This window comes from Salvelinus sp. IW2-2015, linkage group LG4q.1:29, assembly GCF_002910315.2.
Source record: "Salvelinus sp. IW2-2015 linkage group LG4q.1:29, ASM291031v2, whole genome shotgun sequence".
NCBI lineage: Eukaryota > Metazoa > Chordata > Actinopteri > Salmoniformes > Salmonidae > Salvelinus > Salvelinus sp. IW2-2015.
Genome location: NC_036842.1, coordinates 41455792 through 41474120, shown reverse-complemented (window position 1 = coordinate 41474120; position 18329 = coordinate 41455792). Strand labels below are relative to the sequence as shown.

Genomic DNA, 18329 nt, shown 5'->3' with positions numbered 1-18329 from the left:
GTTCCTGAACCTACGACCAAAAACAAGCTACATATGGGCAATACCAAAACAAATGATCCATCGATTTTGTCTCTTCGCAGCTAAATCTGCAGAGCTGGGATGGTTGTATCCCCCATACAGTGGGGCAAAAAAGTATTTAGTCAGCCACCAATTGTGCAAGTTCTCCCACTTAAAAAGATGAAAGAGACCTGTAATTTTCATCATAGGTACACTTCAACTATGACAGACAAAATGAGAAWWWWWWTTCCAGAAAATCACATTGTAAATCACAATTTATTTGCAAATTATGGTGGAAAATAAGTATTTGGTCAAAGACAAAAGTTTATCTCAATACTTTGTTATATACCCTTTGTTGGCAATGACAGAGGTCAAACGTTTTCTGTAAGTCTTCACAAGGTTTTCACACACTGTTGCTGGTATTTTGGCCCATTCCTCCATGCAGATCTCTTCTAGAGCAGTGATGTTTTGGGGCTGTTGCTGGGCAACACGGACTTTCAACTCCCTCCAAAGATTTTCTATGGGGTTGAGATCTGGAGACTGGCWAGGCCACTCCAGGACCTTGAAATGCTTCTTACGAAGCCACTCCTTCGTTGCCCGGGCYGTGTGTTTGGGATCATTGTCATGCTGAAAGACCCAGCCACGTTTCATCTTCAATGCCCTTGCTGATGGAAGGAGGTTTTCACTCAAAATCTCACGATACATGGCCCCATTCATTCTTTCCTTTACACGGATCAGTCGTCCTGGTCCCTTTGCAGAAAAACAGCCCCAAAGCATGATGTTTCCACCCCCATGCTTCACAGTAGGTATGGTGTTCTTTGGATGCAACTCAGCATTCTTTGTCCTCCAAACACGATATTTTGGATAACCGAAATAACTGAAAGTGAAAGGTTGTAATCTGAATAAAGGGAAAAATGCCTTTATTGACCATGGGGTGAGACATTCTTACTAATCTGCTAGAGAACCAGCTCAGATTTAAATTAACTTTTGTATCACTGAAGCCGTTAGTGAGATGTCTAATGCTTTAATATTGAATATTTCTGCCCTCCGAATTCATATTCATTATATAAATAGGCCTGTTTAATTTGGCTTGCCGTTCCAAATCAAATGGAATATTTTTTGCTCATATAATTTGAAAAACATGTTGCTAGGTGTAGGCAAGGCCTATGACTAAAGAGTAAATCAAGGTGATTTCTTCACAAATAGACAGGTCTTTTCTTTTCCATTATTGTCACGTATACTCCCTATCCGGCCTCTAGGTCACCAGGCTGCTCCAAGACAGTCTTGAAGAAGACACGACAAAACCTATTCCCCCTCAGGAGACTGAAAATATTTTGCATGAGTCCACAGATCCTCTAAAGGTTCTACAGTTACACCATCAAGAGCAGTCTGACAGGTTGCATCACTGCCTGGTATGGCAAACAGAGGGTAGTGCGTACGGCCTAGTACATCACTGGGGCCAAGCCTCCGGCCATCCAGGACCTCTATATCAGGCGGTGTCAGAGGAAGGTCCTAAAAATTGTCAAAGACTCCAGCCACCCTAGTCATAGACTGTTCTGTCTGCTTCGCATGGCCCCCGGTACCGGAGCGCCAAGTCTAGGTCCAAGAGGCTTCTTAACAGCTTCTATCCCCCAAGCCATAAGACTACTGAACATCTAATCAAATGGCTACACAGACTATTTGCATTGACCCCCCCTATTTTACACCGCTGCTACTCTCTGTTGTTATCATCTATGCATAGTCACTTTAATAACTCTACCCACATGTACATATTACCTCAATTACCTCGACTAACCGGTGCCCCGCACATTGACTCTGTATCGGTACCCCCTGTATATAGCCTCGCTGTTGATATTTTACTACTGCTCTTAATTATTTGTTACTTTTATTTTTTGTGTGTATTTTACTTAAACTGCATTTTTGGTTAAGGGCTTGTAAGTAAGCATTTCACTGTAAGGTCTACACCTGTTGTATTTGGCGCATGTGACACATACGTTTTGATTTGATTTGAATCTCTGGTGGAGGCATTGCATCTGATGCAGGGAGGGATGTCTCATGGGTGTGCGAGAGCTTTTCCGATGACCCTGACTCTGACAGTGYTGTTCCAGTGCAAAATAATGTGTTTGGGCACATCCACCTCAAGCCCTGTTGGTCCAGATCAGGCTTCCGCGTCCAGGTAGGCCTTTTCTCTTTTTCAGCTTTTTTGCCTAGGCCTAGAGATCCTCAATTGTTGGTCTGACTTACAGCAATCTTGTTAACAAGAAAAGCGTTTACCAATGGCCTACAACCCATATAGGCCTACGCCTAACTTAGATGCAACAGAATAAATAAAAACTTCAGCAGAATAAAATAATATTGTCATTTTTTTCATTTATTATATTAGCCAAATGTTGTTATTAATATTATTATTATTATGAGAATATTATTACTATCATCATTGCTTTCCTGTCACTGCTATTACTGTCTACAATTAGCCTATTGCTGGCATTAGACTATTATAGGCTTACAATGGTTGTAGGCCTAATTGTTTTTATTATTAGGCTATTATTATTTGCTTAATCATGTTGGCCTGTATCGTGTATGCACGCAAATTATGATGTTTTGCAATATTGCTATTGTTGTGTATGAACGGAAGAATAGCCCTGCTTCACATTGTATTTCATGAAATGAAATAAACTATTTTGGCTATTATCATTTCAACAGTGCCAAATCCACAACCATTGCCATCTGCGCCTGTGCCATCCCCACAGCGCCCAGACCGCCAACACCCGCAGGCCTACCAGGTAGGGAATTTGTGTGTTGTTGTCTTTGTATTTCAGTGTCATGTCTTTTATTATTATTCTATGTTAGCATACTTGGTTGTGTGGTGATTTTTTTTTACAAATAGGCTAACATTATATATATTTGTATAGATCCTGTCCTGCCAAATCCACCGCCACCTGAGAGACAGTAATTGGGGAAGGCTTATCATTACGCACACTTGTCACGATCATTACGCGAATCAGCGCTTCATCGGACTCACCTGGACTCCATCACGTTATTAATTACCTCCCCTATATCTGTCACTTCCTCAGTTTATTTCCAGAGTCAGCATTAATGTCAATATGTGTCCCTTGTCCAGATGCTGTTCGTGTTTTGTTTCCTGTCTGTTTATTCATTAAATTTGACCTCCCTGTACTTGCTTCTCATCTCCCAGRGTCTGTCCTTACAGAATACTGACTCCACAATTTGAAGCATCAGGGAGTTTTTTGTTTTTTGTTTTTGTTGGTGACGTAGGGTCTGGGTGCCGCTGCCGAAGCAACCGGGGATGTTTCAGCTGGCTCATCAGGCACCCATGCCTCAGCTGGCTCGAGAGGCTCACAAGCCCCGGTTGGCTTGGCAGGCTCCCCACGCCATACCTCAGCACTGCTCGTCAGGCTCCTGCGCCTCAGCCGGCTCGTTGGGCTCCCACTCGTCGGGCTCCCCGCGCCTCAGCCGGCTTGTCGGGCTCCCGCTCCTCAGCCGGCTCCCGTGCCGTTAGGCTCACCCAGGGGGGATGCCGGGCGGCTCCCCTAGAGGGGGGGTACTGTCACGTCTTCTCCCTCTCCCCCTCTCTGGCGCTCGAGGTCACCAGGCTGCTTATCATTACGCACACCTGTCACCATTGTTACGCGCGTCAGTACTCCATCGGACTCACCTGGACTCCATAACGTTATTAATTACCTCCCCTATATCTGTTACTTCCTCAGTTTCTTTCCCGAGTCAGCATTAATGTTGTTATGTGTCTCTTGTCTAGACGCTGTTTGTGTTTTGTTTCCTGTCTGTTTATTCATTAAATATTCACTCCCTGTACATGCTTCTCGTCTCCCAGCATCTGTCCTTACAGGGAAATTATGAGACGTTGAGACCTTGTCAAAGACAAGGACAGAGTGTGGAGCCGAAGATGGTTGATCCTTACCTGGCGAAGGGAAGAAATATCACTACGGACAACTTATTTAGCTCACTTGACCTCACCAAAACAGCCTGGTGGGCACAGTAAACAAAGCAAGATGGGAGTTGCCCCCTTCGCTAAAGAGCAGGCGGAGCGTTCAGCACACAGGTGTTGAAAAGTGAGAATACCTCGCTGACCATTTACCAGGGTAAGCAAATGAAAGAATGTCTGCCTCATCAGCACAATGCACCCAACTACGGGGGAGGCCAAAAGGCAAAGCCTGAGACTACAACCCACTACAAAGCAACGAAGGTATATATATTTTTCTGACTGTTTTCACATTTATTATTTGTGTAAGTAAGCATTTAATTGTAGCACACGGTGTACTGTATTGTATTTAATTTGAAGGTGGGCGTAGGTGTGCTAGACCAAATGGCGTGCACGTACATTGTCAAAGGTGGTACCCGAAGATGGCCAGTGGCTGTGTTCTATAACATCCTTGACCTGGCTAGCATAAATGTGCACATTCTCTACAAGGCCTGCATGGGGAAACATTTCCACTGAGGGATGTACAGTTGAAGTCAGAAGTTTACATATAACTTAGCCAAATACATTTAAACTAAGTTTTTCAGAATTCCTGACATTTAATCCTAGTAAAAATTCCCTGTTTTAGGTCAGTTAGGATCACCACTCTATTTTAAGAATGTGAAATGTCAGAATAATAGTAGAGAGAATTATTTATTTCAGCTTTGATTTCTTTCATCACATTCCCAGTGGGTCAGAAGTTTACATACACTCAATTAGTATTTGGTAGCATTGGCTTTAAATTGTTTAACTTGGGTCAAATGTTTCGGGTAGCCTTCCACAAGCTTCCCACAATAAGTTGGGTGAATTTTGGCCCATTCCTCCTGACAGTGCTGGTGTAGCTGAGTCAGGTTTGTAGGCCTCCTTGCTCGCACACGCTTTTTCAGTTCTGCCCACAAATTTTCTATGGTATTGAGGTCAGGGCGTTGTATGGTAAAGTAGTAGCCTCTTTCTCTTTCGTTTGTACAAGGTTGGGCTTGTCACTCATCTTCCTCTAGTGGTGGATCCAGGTCTTGACAAAATATTAGAGGATTTCACGTTTTAGAAGGGACCATGCACTCAATCGCCCGGTAGAGGGCGTAACAATACCAGAAATTGTTGCACAAGCTTTTCAGACCTATTCAGATTTCAAAGATTGTGATTGATGTATAGGCTATATGGATACATATGATACACATGTCTTACCTTTGCTTTCTACGGATTTAAGGACATCCTCATTAGAATTGAATTAAGACATATTGGAATTTATATTTTGTAGCTATACCACCCCGTACTCGTCACATGTATCATTGCTCTATCGTGCGCATTTTGTGAATACCATTAACCATGTAGTATTTTATCCACCTCAGTAATTATGATACCGTTGGAAGTAACCTGGAAGACAAAACCTTTCGCCTATTTTGTCTTTCCTAAAACACCTTGTCGTGTGCGTGCCATATTTACATCCCGTGCGCGCCTCCTGCCGCTGCTGCGCGTGCTCCATTCTGTCACTGCTGGCATCCAGACAGCTGCAAGCTCGTGGCAATGCATCTTTCGAACGAGAGGGAGGGAGAACAGCAGCAGTCGTTTGGGCAGTCAGCAAACTATCGCAGTTGTCTGGGTGACAGCTATCTCGGCTCAACAGTTTATGAGCGAGTAAAGAATGAGAAGAGAGGATTCTCTTACTGACTGGACAGCGCAGGAGACTCACCCTAAAAAGGTACGGTATTTGTGTTTGATCGAGTTTGTTAGCTAGCTAACATTAGCTCGCTGTTGTGTATTGCGAGCGACAGCCAGTCGGGAGGCTTTGTGTCCTGCCTTTGTGACAATGATGCTATGCGTGTTCGCATTGTGGATAGTAAAATGACATTGCTAGCTAGCCTCATTACATTAGCTATCTAATTTATGTCACGCTGGAGTTGATATGTATAGAACAAAAGCGTTGTTTGTCACTGAGGAAGTGTTTTCTTTTTGGAGCAGAACATGCTATTTGTGGTTTCTCGTCCAACTAAACTCTCTTGATTGTCTTGTCTTGATGGCATAATACGTTGCTAGTTAGCGGACTGGATGGAGCGAAGGAAGTTTCTGATGAACTTTACCAACTACGTGGAGCCGATAACGTTACCAGGCTTTGTGGAATCTAGTTCCGACTAGGACAAACTCCGAAAAGGACAATACTTAAAACAATTAAATTATGAAACGCCCACCTTGTACATATGTTTGTCCTCTGTACTTGCGAACCTTTTTTTGTTTGCTGAAAATCATAATTTTTCAATAAACGTTCATCATGTACCACCAACCTCCTGTTTCCTTTTTGAGATTACATTGCCACATGCTATTTGCGCGGAGTTGCCATTTTAGTGCAACAGCAATGCGCAAGCAGTCGTGGTTCTATTTGATGAACGTTCATTGAAAACGTACGGATTTGAGCAAACCAAAGGCATACAACTACAAAGGACCAACATAGGTACAAGGTGGGCGATGAGTAATTCTTTTTTTAGTATTGACCTCGGGCGAACCGATGTAGCTAGATTCCGCAATGCCTGTTCTCGGCTCCACGAAGTTGGTTTAATGTAGTTACTTTCCCTTGGGTCCACATAGTACAAATACTGTACATGACAAAGTACAGAACAGTTATAGACAAGGACATCAACAAAATTAACATCTTAGAAAAAGCATAATTTTAAATTGCCAATAAGTTATTGGAAAGACACCAAGAGACAACAACTACTATTTACACTTCATATGAACAGATTCTTATACAGTTACATTTTAACTTTAGAAAGAGGAGGCGCTGTGATATAATATGTTTTATTAAGCTAAACTTGCTTTTTACCTGAGTAACATCACGATGACATGGCTCTATACATAACTGAGCAACACATTACATATTTTTTTTGGTTTGGGTACAGTGAAGAAACCCATTGTGGCGTGTCTGGTGGGGTATATACAGTTGAAGTCGGATGTTTACATACACCATAGCCAAATACATTTAAACTCTGTTTTTTTTCACAATTCCTGGCATTTAATCCTGGTAAAAATCCCCTGTTTAAGGTCAGTCACCACTCTATTTTAAGAATGTGAAATGTCAGAATAATAGTAGAGACATTTTTATTTCTTTAATCACATTCCCAGTGGGTCAGAACTTTACATACACTGAATTAGTATTTGGTAGCATTGCCTTTAAATAGTTTAACTTGGGTCAAATGTTTCGGGTAGCCTTCCACAAGCTTCCCACAATAGGTTGGGTGAATTTTGGCCCATTCCTCCTGACAGAGCTGATGTGGCTGAGTCAGGTTTGTAGGCCTCCTTGCTCGCACACACTTTTTCAGTTCTGCCCACAAATGTTCTATAGGATTGAGGTCAGGGCTTCGTGATGGCCACTCCAATACCTTGACTTTGTTGTCCTTAAGCCATTTTCTCACAACTTTGGAAGTGTGTTTGGGGTCATTGTCCATTTGGAAGACCCATTTGCGACCAAGTTTTAACTTCTTGACTGATGTCTTGATGTTGCTTCAATATTTCCACATAATTTTCCATCCTCATGATGCCATCTAGTTTATGAAGTGCACCAGTCCCTCCTGCAGCAAAGCACCCCCACAACATGATGATGCCACCCCTGTGCTTCAGGGTTGGGAGGGTATTCTTCGGCTTGCAAACCTCCCCCTTTTTCCTCAAAACATAACGATGGTTGTTATGGCCATACAGTTATATTTTTATTTTTGGTCAGATCAGAGGATATTTCTCCAAAAAGTACGGTCTTTGTCCCCATGTGCAGTAGTCTGGCTTTTTTATGGCGGTTTTGCAGCAGTGGCTTCTTCCTTGCTGAGCGGCCTTTCAGGTTATGTTGATATAGGACTCATTTTACTGGATATAGATACTTTTGTACCGGTTTCCTCCAGCATATTCAGAAGGTCCGTTGCTGTTGTTCTGGGATTGATTTGCACTTTTCGCACCAAAGTACGTTCATCTCTAGGAGACAGAACGTGTCTCCTTCCTGAGCGGCGTGGTCCCATAGTTTTTATACTATTGTTTGTACAGATGAATGTGGTACCTTCAGGCATTAGGGGGGGAAAATTCTGACGTCTTGGCTGATTTTCTTTTGATTTTCCCATGATGTCAAGCAAAGAGGCACTGAGCTTGAAGGTAGGCTTTGAAATACATCCACAGGTACACCTCCAATGGACTCAAATTATGTCAATTAGCCTATCAGAAGCTGCTAAAGCCATGACATCATTTTCTGGAATTTTCCAAGCTGTTTAATGGCACTGTCAACTTAGTGTATGTAAACTTCTGACCCACTGGAATTGTGATACAGTGAATTATAAGTGAAGTACCAATTGAATTTACCACAGGTGGACTCCAATCAAGTTGCAGAAACATCTCAAGGATGGAAACAGGATGCACCTGAGCTCAATTTCAAGTCTCATAGCAAAGGGTCTGAATACTGAATACAAAGGGTCTGAATTAAGGTATCTTTTTGTTTTTTATATATTTGCAAAAAAATTATAACCTGTTTTCCCTTTGTCATTTAGGGGGTATTGTGTGTAGATTGCTGAAGATTTTTATTTAATCCATTTTAGAATAAGGCTAATGTAACAATGTGGAAAATGTCAAGGGGTCTGAATATTTTCCAAAGGCACTGTATATCAATTCCCCGTTACATATCACCAGTAGGACATTTACAGTTAATTACTATAATTTCTAATCTACAATGTTTGTTACTTAGGTTATGGTAACTTATTTTAATGCATTCAATATTATTATTCCAGTCTTCCCGTTCTCATTGTCTGCAAGCAAACTAAGTCTGTTTTTACATCCATTGAGAATTTCAATAGTTCCTCAATGTATTTGAAAAGTCTTTCTAGCTCTCCCTTTTGATAACCTCTGTGTGAAAGGGAAAAATGTCATGCTCTGATCAAGTGGAAACGTCATAAAATAGGCCTAACTGATTTACTTTTATCATTTTGGGTGCTGGTACTGTTTAATATTTAGGTGCAGGAGTTCCACAATACTTTTGAGCTAATATTCTATAAGCAGAACAGGAGCTCAAGCAGTAGAACATTTGAGGTGCTGAGCTCTTGCCGAAGTCCAGCACTGCTTCTTATCCCTTACGCATATAGCCTACAGCAGTGTCTGTCCTGAGCTCACTGGCACGGGAAACTGAGGACCCTTAATATTTTATACAAAGTTGCAAGTTCGCTAACACACACTTCAGGCTAAACCCAAGTTAATAGTTGATACAATGTTTCAAGTTCGTTGCAGACAGGCCATGTGTAGCCAATGTGATTCATAGGATATATATATATTTTTTTTTTATCAGGATATTTTGTATCTGCCGGCTGCAATGTTTTTATTTGTTGTCTTTGTGGGCTATTTTTACATAGTTGGCAATGGCAATAGAATACTTAGTTGGCAATAGACATAATTTAATTTGCTTATGYAAACCATAACTGGCACGCAGATCGGTAGAAATGTAAGATAAATTGGCATTCCACATTAGAAAGGATGCTGACTCCTCGTGTAGCCAACTTCAGGAGAGTAATGGCAGAAACTGCAAAAGCCAGCAGGAGCAGGAGAATAGCTGCATCCGGTTATGTTTTTTCCCCTTCTGGTTATCTAGATCTCTTGCTCCCTCTTGAGGCATGTCTTATTTTATTAAACCGTAAGCTTAAAGCATCAGACAAGCTCAATGCATATCATTTATTTTATTAAAACACGTGGTGTGTGTCTGTCTATATATGGGAAAATACGTATAAAAATGTTTGACCAATTGATTCGTCGAAAGAACAGACTTTCGGTCGACCAAGAGATTTTTTTGCAGGGGACAGACCTACAGCATACGTAGTCATTTTAGCTTATTGTAAGACTTGGCAAGTCACTTGTAATTATAGAGAAGAGTAACGGCCCACGGCAACTGCCCTGATTGTTACCGCATTGTACATACTGTGGCGGTTTTGCATCAAAGTCCTGCAATAAGAGCTAAGACTCTAATATATTGAACTCTACACAGTTGTGTTCTGTGGATGTCACTGAGTAGGCTGATAGCCCATTTCATGGGTGCACAATCCATACGTTAGGCTTTACAGTGCATATAAGTAGGCTATGCCCCCAATGCAAATTGCCCCCAATGCTGATTTCAACAGATTTGTTTTGGGGGGGGGGGGGTAAACATTTTTTGTTGAAATTATATAACAATTCCACTTTGTTTATCTTATCTGGTCCAATTGTGGCATGATTCAAATCAAATCAAATCAAATTTTATTAGTCACATACACATGGTTAGCAGATGTTAATGCGAGTGTAGCGAAATGCTTGTGCTTCTAGTTCCGACAATGCAGTAATAACCAACAGTAATCTAAACACACATTCCACACTACTACCTTCACACACACACCAAGTGTAAAGGGATAAAGAATATGTACATAAAGATATATGAATGAGTGGTGGTACAGAACGGCATGGCAGATGAGTAGATGGTATAGAGTACGGTATATACATATGAGATGAGTACTGTAGGGTATGTAAACATAAGTGGCATAGTTTAAAGGGCTAGTGGTACATGTATTGCATAAAGATGGCAAGATGCAGTAGATGATTTAGAGTACAGTAATATACATATGAGATGGGTAATGTAGGGTATGTAAACATTGTATTAAGTGGCATTGCTTAAAGTGGCTAGTGGTACATTTTTACATAATTTCATCAATTCCCATTTTTAAAGTGGCTGGAGTTGAGTCAGTATGTTGGCAGCGGCGCTAAATGTTAGTGGTGGCTGTTTAACAGTCTGATGGCCTTGAGATAGAAGCTGTTTTTCAGTCTCTCGGTCCCTGCTTTGATGCACTGTACTGACCTCGCCTTCTGGATGATAGCGGGGTGAACAGGCAGTGGCTTGGGTGGTTGTTGTCCTTGATGATCTTTATGGCCTTCCTGTGACATCGGGTGGTGTAGGTGTCCTGGAGGGCAGGTAGTTTGCCCCTGGTGATGCGTTCTGCAGACTTCACTACCCTCTGGAGAGCCTTACGGTTGTGGGCGGAGCAGTTGCCGTACCAGGCGGTGATCAGCCCGACAGGATGCTCTCGATTGTGCATCTGTAGAAGTTTGTGAGTGCTTTTGGTGACAAGCCGAATTTCTTCAGCCTCCTGAGGTTGAAGAGGCGCTGTGCTGCGCTTCTTCACAACGCTGTCTGTGTGGGTGGACCAGTTCAGTTTGTCCGTGACGTGTACACGAGGAACTAAAACTTTCCACCTTCTCCATACTGACCCGTCGATGTGGATAGGGTGGCTCCCTCTGCTGTTTCCTGAAGTCCACAATCATCTCCTTGTTTTGTTGACGTTGAGTATGAGGTTATTTTCCTGACACCACACTCCGAGGGCCCTCACCTCCTCCCTGTAGGCCGTCTCGTCGTTGTTGGTGATCAAGCCTACCACTGTAGTGTCATCCGCAACTTGATGATTGAGTTGGAGGCGTGCATGGCCACGCAGTCGTGGGTGAACAGGGAGTACAGGAGAGGGCTCAGAACGCACCCTTGTGGGGCCCCAGTGTTGAGGATCAGCGGGGTGGAGATGTTGTTACCACCCTCACCACCTGGGGGCGGCCCGTCAGGGTCCAGACCCAGTTGCACAGGGCGGGGTCGAGACCCAGGGTCTCGAGCTTGATGACGAGTTTGGAGGGTACTATGGTGTTAATGCTGAGCTGTAATCGATGAACAGTTCTCACATGGGTATTCCTCTTGTCCAGTGGGTTAGGGCAGTGTGCAGTGTGGTTGCGATTGCGTCGTCTGTGGACCTATTGGGTCGGTAAGCAAATTGGAGTGGGTCTAGGGTGTCCGGTAGGGTGGAGGTGATATGGTCCTTGACTAGTCTCTCAAGCACTTCATGATGACGGAAGTGAGTGCTACGGGGCGGTAGTCGTTTAGCTCAGTTACCTTAGCTTTCTTGGGAACAGGAACAATGGTGGCCCTCTTGAAGCATGTGGGAACAGCAGACTGGGATAAGGATTGATTGAATATGTCCGTAAACACACCAGCCAGCTGGTCTGCGCATGCTCTGAGGACGCGGCTGGGAATGCCGTCTGGGCCTGCAGCCTTGCGAGGGTTAACACGTTTAAATGTTTTACTCACCTCGGCTGCAGTGAAGGAGAGCCCGCAGGTTTTGGTAGGGGGCCGTGTCAGTGGCACTGTATTGTCTCAAAGCGGGCAAAAAAGTTGTTTAGCCTGTCTGGGAGCAAGACATCCTGGTCTCGACGGGGCTGGTTTTCTTTTTGTAATCCGTGATTGACTGTAGACCCTGCCACATACCTCTTGTGTCTGAGCTGTTGAATTTCGACTCGTTTTGTCTCTGTACTGAGACTTAGCCTGTTTGATTGCTTGGGGAGAATAGCTACACTGTTTGTATTCGGTCATGCTTCCGGTCACCTTGCCCTGGTTAAAAGCAGTGGTTCGCGCTTTCAGTTTCACGCGAATGCTGCCGTCAATCCACGGTTTCTGGTTTGGGAATGTTTTTATCGTTGCTGTGGGTACGACATCGCGTCAATGCACTTCCTAATGAACTCGCTCACCGAATCAGCATATTCGTCAATATTGTGTTGGACGCGATGCGGAACATATTCCAATCCGCGTGATCGAAGCAGTCTTGAAGCGTGGATTCAGATTGGTCGGACCAGCGTTGAACAGACCTGAGCGCGGAGCTTGTGTTTGAGTTTTCTGTTTGTAGGCTGAATCAACAAAATGGAGTCGTGGTCAGCTTTTCCGAAAGGGGGGCGGGGGAGGGCCTTATAAGCGTCGCGGAATTAGTTAACAATGGTCTAGTGTTTTTCCAGCCCTGGTAGCACAATCGATATGCTGATAGAATTTAGGGAGTTTTGTTTTTAGATTAGCCTTGTTAAAATCCCCAGTACGATGAATGCAGCCTCAGGGTGTGTGGTTTCAGTTTACAAAGAGTCAGATAAAGTTCGTTCAGGGCCATCGATGTGTCTGCTTGGGGGGGAAGTGTACGGCTGTGATTATGATTGACGAGAATTCCCTTGGTAGATAATGCGGTCGACATTTGATTGTGAGGAGTTCTAGATCAGGTGAACAGAACGACTTGAGTTCTTGTGTGTTGTTATGATGATCACACCACTTCTCGTTAATCATAAGGCTACCCCCCGCCCTCTTCTTACCGGAAAGATGTTTGTTTCTGTCGGCGCGATGCATGAAGAACCAGCTGGCTGCACCGACTCCGTTAGGTCCCTTGAGTTAGCCATGTTTCCGTGAAGCAGAGCACGTTGCAATCCCTGATGTCTCTCTGGAATGCTACCCGTGCTCGGATTTATCAACCTTATTGTCAAGAGACTGGACATTGGCGAGTAGTATGCTAGGGAGTGGAGCGCGATGTGCCCGTCTCCGAAGCCTGACCACGAGACCGCCACGTTTTCCTTTTTCGGCGTCGCACAGGGTCGCCGGCTGGGATCAGATCCATTGTATTGTGTGGAAGGCAAAACACTGGATCCGTTTCGGGAAAGTCATATTCCTGGTAGGAACGATGATGAGTTGACGTTAATCGTATATTCAGTAGTTCCTCCCGACTGTATGTAATGAAACCTAAGATTACCRGGGGTACCGATGTAAGAAATAACACGTAAAAAAACAAAATACTGCATATTTTCCAAGGAACACGAAGCGAGGCAGCCATCTCTTTTCGGCGCCGGAAGAAAAATTCCACTATTTTTATCCGTTCATCAGTTTCAATGAGTGACTTTTATTGTGAAGGCAAACAGCCTGAGCAACAATAGTGGAATCGGCAAACGTTGTTTACAACACACTGGTTGGAAATTAGCTCTTTACCCTACCAACGTCAACGATTCCAATCCATCAATGGACTGTACTGTAGGCTACAGCTAGCAAGACTAGTGCTCATATCAAAGATATTTTGTGTTAGTGATCTTCAGTTGTCTATAAATGGCCTTGGTTCTTGTCATTGTGTGTGACTGTGAGTCAAGAGTATCTCTGCTATTATTAGCCATACTCTGCTTGTTTTCATTCTGTTGAACCTGAGCTGAAGACCAGCACAGGAAACGGATGTGTTTTTTTGGGTGGTTGGTGAATGGGCTTACTTCCTTTAGCATTTGACAAAGGTGATGGGGAGGGCTGAATCAAGTGGAATAGCAGCCCTAGACGTACCAAAAAGTAAACAATTTTGTCATCCTACATTCTATCATAAACTTAAAATTATTGAGTTACTTGCCTTTATATACATTTGTTTTGTTGTGATGGGTGTAATTGAGCAAGTGCATCTGCCTTGTTTAATTAAATAAGTGGGATTGTACGGGTGAAAGCCAGCATCCTGCTCATACCAGCCTCCTCTTAACACATGTACACACTCACCGTAGATGAGAAGTAGGCCACTAACCGGCCTGTATGTCATGTCTTGCCTTTTGTGGCGCTTCTACTACACTAGAGGCATCTCACTGGAGTACCCTTATTCATATTTATGGAAAAGGGAGGGCCTTCAGACTGGGCTAATATGAGCTGTCTCCTGTCTGGGGCAGTGGTGTGTGTGAATAAATAATGGACACCAGTCAGAGGATCTCTGTTTGTCAATTACCTCCCCAGTGTTATTATTCACCACAGATGTGAGCAGGGCCTAAAATTAACAACCGCCACCTGCCAAAAGCGGGTAGATTTTGGCATTGGGTAAGTGACATGGTAAGATGGTTGTTTCACTAGCCACGTTGGTGGATGGTCAGGGCTCCACAGTGCCAGCATTTCACTCGCATTTGTGAATAAAAATTGTTGAGCATGAACACATTTATAGTAAAATAAATGCTGCAGTAGCTATTTCTGCCGTTTGTTTCATAGCTGGTAAATTCAGTCTAAACTACGAATCCTATATAGCCTATCCCACCTCGCCCTGCAACATGACAAGGCATCAGCTACTCTTCCTGGTGTCCAGCAAAATTAAGGCAGTTATACAATTTTTTCAACATTACAATACATTCACAACAGATTTCACAACACTATCACATATCTACAACAAATCCATGTGTGTGTGTATGCATATATGTGCCTATGTTTGTTGCTTCACAGGCCGCACTGTTCCATAAGGTGTATTTTTATCTTACWTTTTTTTTTAKATCTAATTTTACTGCTTGCATGAGTTACTTGATGTGGAAAAGAGTTCCATGTAGTCATGGCTTTGTAGTACTGTGTGCCTCCCATAGTCTGCTCTGGACTTGGCGACTGTGAAGAGACCTCTGGTGGCATGTCTTGTGGCGAATGCATGGTTGTCCAATAGAAGTCGACCGATTAATCGGAACGGCCGATTTAATTAGGGCCGATTTCAAGTTTTCATAACAATCATAATCTGCATTTTTGGACACCGATTGTGGCCGATTACATTGCACTCCARGAGGAGTGTGACTACCTGACTACCTGTTACGCGAGTGCAGCAAAAAGCCAAGGTAAGTTGCTAGCTAGCATTAAACTTATAAAAAACAATCAATCTTAACAATCACTCGTTAACAAACTTTTGTTTTGGCAAGTCGGTTAGGACATCTACTTTGTGCATTACACAAGTAATTTTTCCAACAATTGTTTACAGACAGATTATTTCACTTACAGTGAATTATATCACAATTCTAGTGGGTCAGAAGTTTACATACAGTAAGTTGACTGTGCCTTTAAACAGCTTAGAAAATTCCAGAAAATTATGTCATGGCTTTAGAAGCTTCTGATAGGCTAATCGACATCATTTGAGTCAATTGGAGGTTTACCAGTGGCCGTATTTCAAGGCCTACCTTCAAACTCAGTGCCTCTTTGCTTGACATCATGGGAAAAATCTAAAGAAATCAGCCAAGACCTCATAAATTGTAGACCTGCACAAGTCTAGTTCATCCTTGGGATCAATTTCCAAATGCCTGAAGGTACCACGTTAATCTATACAAACAATAATTTTGTTTACGCTGTTTTGCCTTTAATCACAAACATGTTTTCGAGGCAACTGCTTGTGCACCCATGACTTTGACATCAAGTATGTATCTTGAGTATCAAATTAAATCATTCAGATAATAAAAAATAAAAAAATTGGTGCACCCGCTAAAAAAAATATCAGATTTTTTGGATAAAGCCTGACAGGGAGTGGAAACCACTCCCTGTCAGCATGCCAATTGCACGCTCGCTCAAAATTGTGTTGTGACAAAACTGCACATTTTAGAGTGGCCTTTTGTCCCCAGCACAAGGTGCACGTGTAATGATCTACACACACTACCCCATATGACAAAGCGAAAACAGTTTTTTTGTTGAAATGTTGCCAAATATGTTTTAAACAGAAATACCTTATTTACGTAAGTATTCAGACCCTTTGCTATGACACTCGAAATTGAGCTCAGGTGCATCCTTTTTTTATTTTAAATCTTATTTGATTATTTTATATACAGTGCATTCGGAAAGTATTCAGACCCATTCCCTTTTTCCACATTTTGTTAAGTTACAGCATTATTCTAAAACCGATTAAATATAATAACCTCATCAATCTACACACAATAACCTATAATAACAAAGCTAAAACATGTATTTATACATTTTTGCAAATATTTAAATGAGATCTTAAAAAAAGAAAAATTTAGATAAGTATTCAGACCATTTACTATGAGACTAGAGCAGGGTTTCCCAAACACATTCCTGCACGTTTAGTTTTTTTGCCCTTGCACTACACAGCTGATTCAAATATCCAATTCATCAAGCTTTGATAATTTGAATCTGAGTTTCGTAAACCCTGATCTAGCGAAGTAGTCCTAAGTGAGCACAAGTTAATTAATTAGATTAATTAATTACATTTTAATAAATAAATAATTAATTATTTGGGCGGGAGGGTAGCCTAGTGGTTAGAGCATTGGGCTAGTAACCAAAAGGTTGCAAGTTCAAATCCCCGAGCTGTCAAGGTACAAATCTGTTGTTCTGCCCCTGAACAAGGCAGTTAACCCACTGTTCGTAGGCCGTCATTGAAAATAAGAATTTGTTCTTAACTGACTAAAATAAATAAATAATGTTTCTTCACTTATATGCCTTCAGAATGAGGATCTTATTCTCAAACACCCCCTTTACGACACGTGACCTTCTTGACCACTACCGAAATGACTAAAAAGCTCAAATTGGGAAATTACCTTACCAACATGGAGGTGTGAATGGGCTTCAGTGATGTGGTCAATTGTTTGCTAACTCATAATGGCTGTCTCCTATTCCTTGCAGTATTGAGCTAAGGGGCTCTCATTACCAAATCACACACTTCTCATTACCGCATCATTTTTAGGTCAATTTCAGTAATGAGAACCTTAATTTGGGTCATGATAATAAGAATTCTAATGTATAGTCAATGCGTGTGCTGTGCTGGTAACTTTATTTACTATGTCCACTGATTACACCTATTGTATAGATTGTATTAAGTAGGTGTTGTCAAGAAATATGGCTGTGTAAAGGCCTTTAAAAAAAATATATATATATATTTTTTTTTTATACATAAAGCCACAATCTGGTGTTTGTGTTTAAGCTAAGCGAAATCCCTCCACTTAACGTAGGCTAATGCGATTAGCATGAGGTTGTAAGGGTTGAGAATTTCCAAGGACACAGACATATCTGATATTGGCAGAAAGCTTAAATTCTTGTTAATCTAACTGCACGGTCCAATTTACAGTAGATATTACAGTTAAATAATAGCATGCTATTGTTTGAGAGTGCACAGTTTTGAACATGAAAAGTTATTAATAAACACATTTGGCACATTTGAGCAGTCTTGATACAGCATTTTGAACAGAAATGCGATGGTTCATTGGATCAGTCTAGTTCTTTGCACATGCACTGCTACCATCTAGTGGCCAAAACCTAAATTGCACCTTGGCTGGAATAATACATTATGGCCTTTCTCTTGAATTTCAAAGATGGTCATTTTTGTTGTTGAGAGAACCAACTTTTTTTGTTTGTATTATCTTTCACCAGATCTAATGTTATAATCTCCTACATTCCTTTCACATTTCCACAAACTTCAAAGTGTTTACTTTCAAATGGTACCAAGAATATGCATATCCTTGCTTCATGGCCTAAGCTACAGGCAGTTAGATTTGGGTATGTCATTTTAGGCAAATATTGAAAAAAAGGTGCCGATCCTTATTAAAGAAGGATATCCACCATTTTGATGTTAGGCTTACCTGTTTTAGGATGGGATGTACTTTAATGTGCTTATATTTGTCCTGTTTCACATGTGCAAGTGTGTGTTTATACTAGAGGTCGACCGATTAATCGGAATGGCCGATATTAATCGGGGCCGATTTTCAAGTTTTCATAACAATCGGAAATCGGTATTTTTGGGCGCCGATTTGCCAATGT

General features: G+C 42.1%; 1 protein-coding gene across 3 annotated transcripts in view; it reads left to right on the top strand.

Annotated features, from left to right (window-relative positions):
- The first annotated feature begins 5475 nt into the window (after positions 1–5475).
- Positions 5476–18329, top strand: part of si:dkeyp-19e1.3 (uncharacterized) — a 110945-nt gene continuing 98091 nt past the window's right edge. For 2 of the 3 annotated variants that reach the window (XR_011479648.1, XM_023984708.2), the window contains exon 1: positions 5476–5690. The gene's annotated coding sequence lies outside the window, so the exon portion shown is untranslated. Of the gene's footprint in view, positions 5691–8325; positions 8443–18329 lie in introns of all 3 variants that reach the window. The other variant, XM_070442909.1, reaches the window with a different exon arrangement.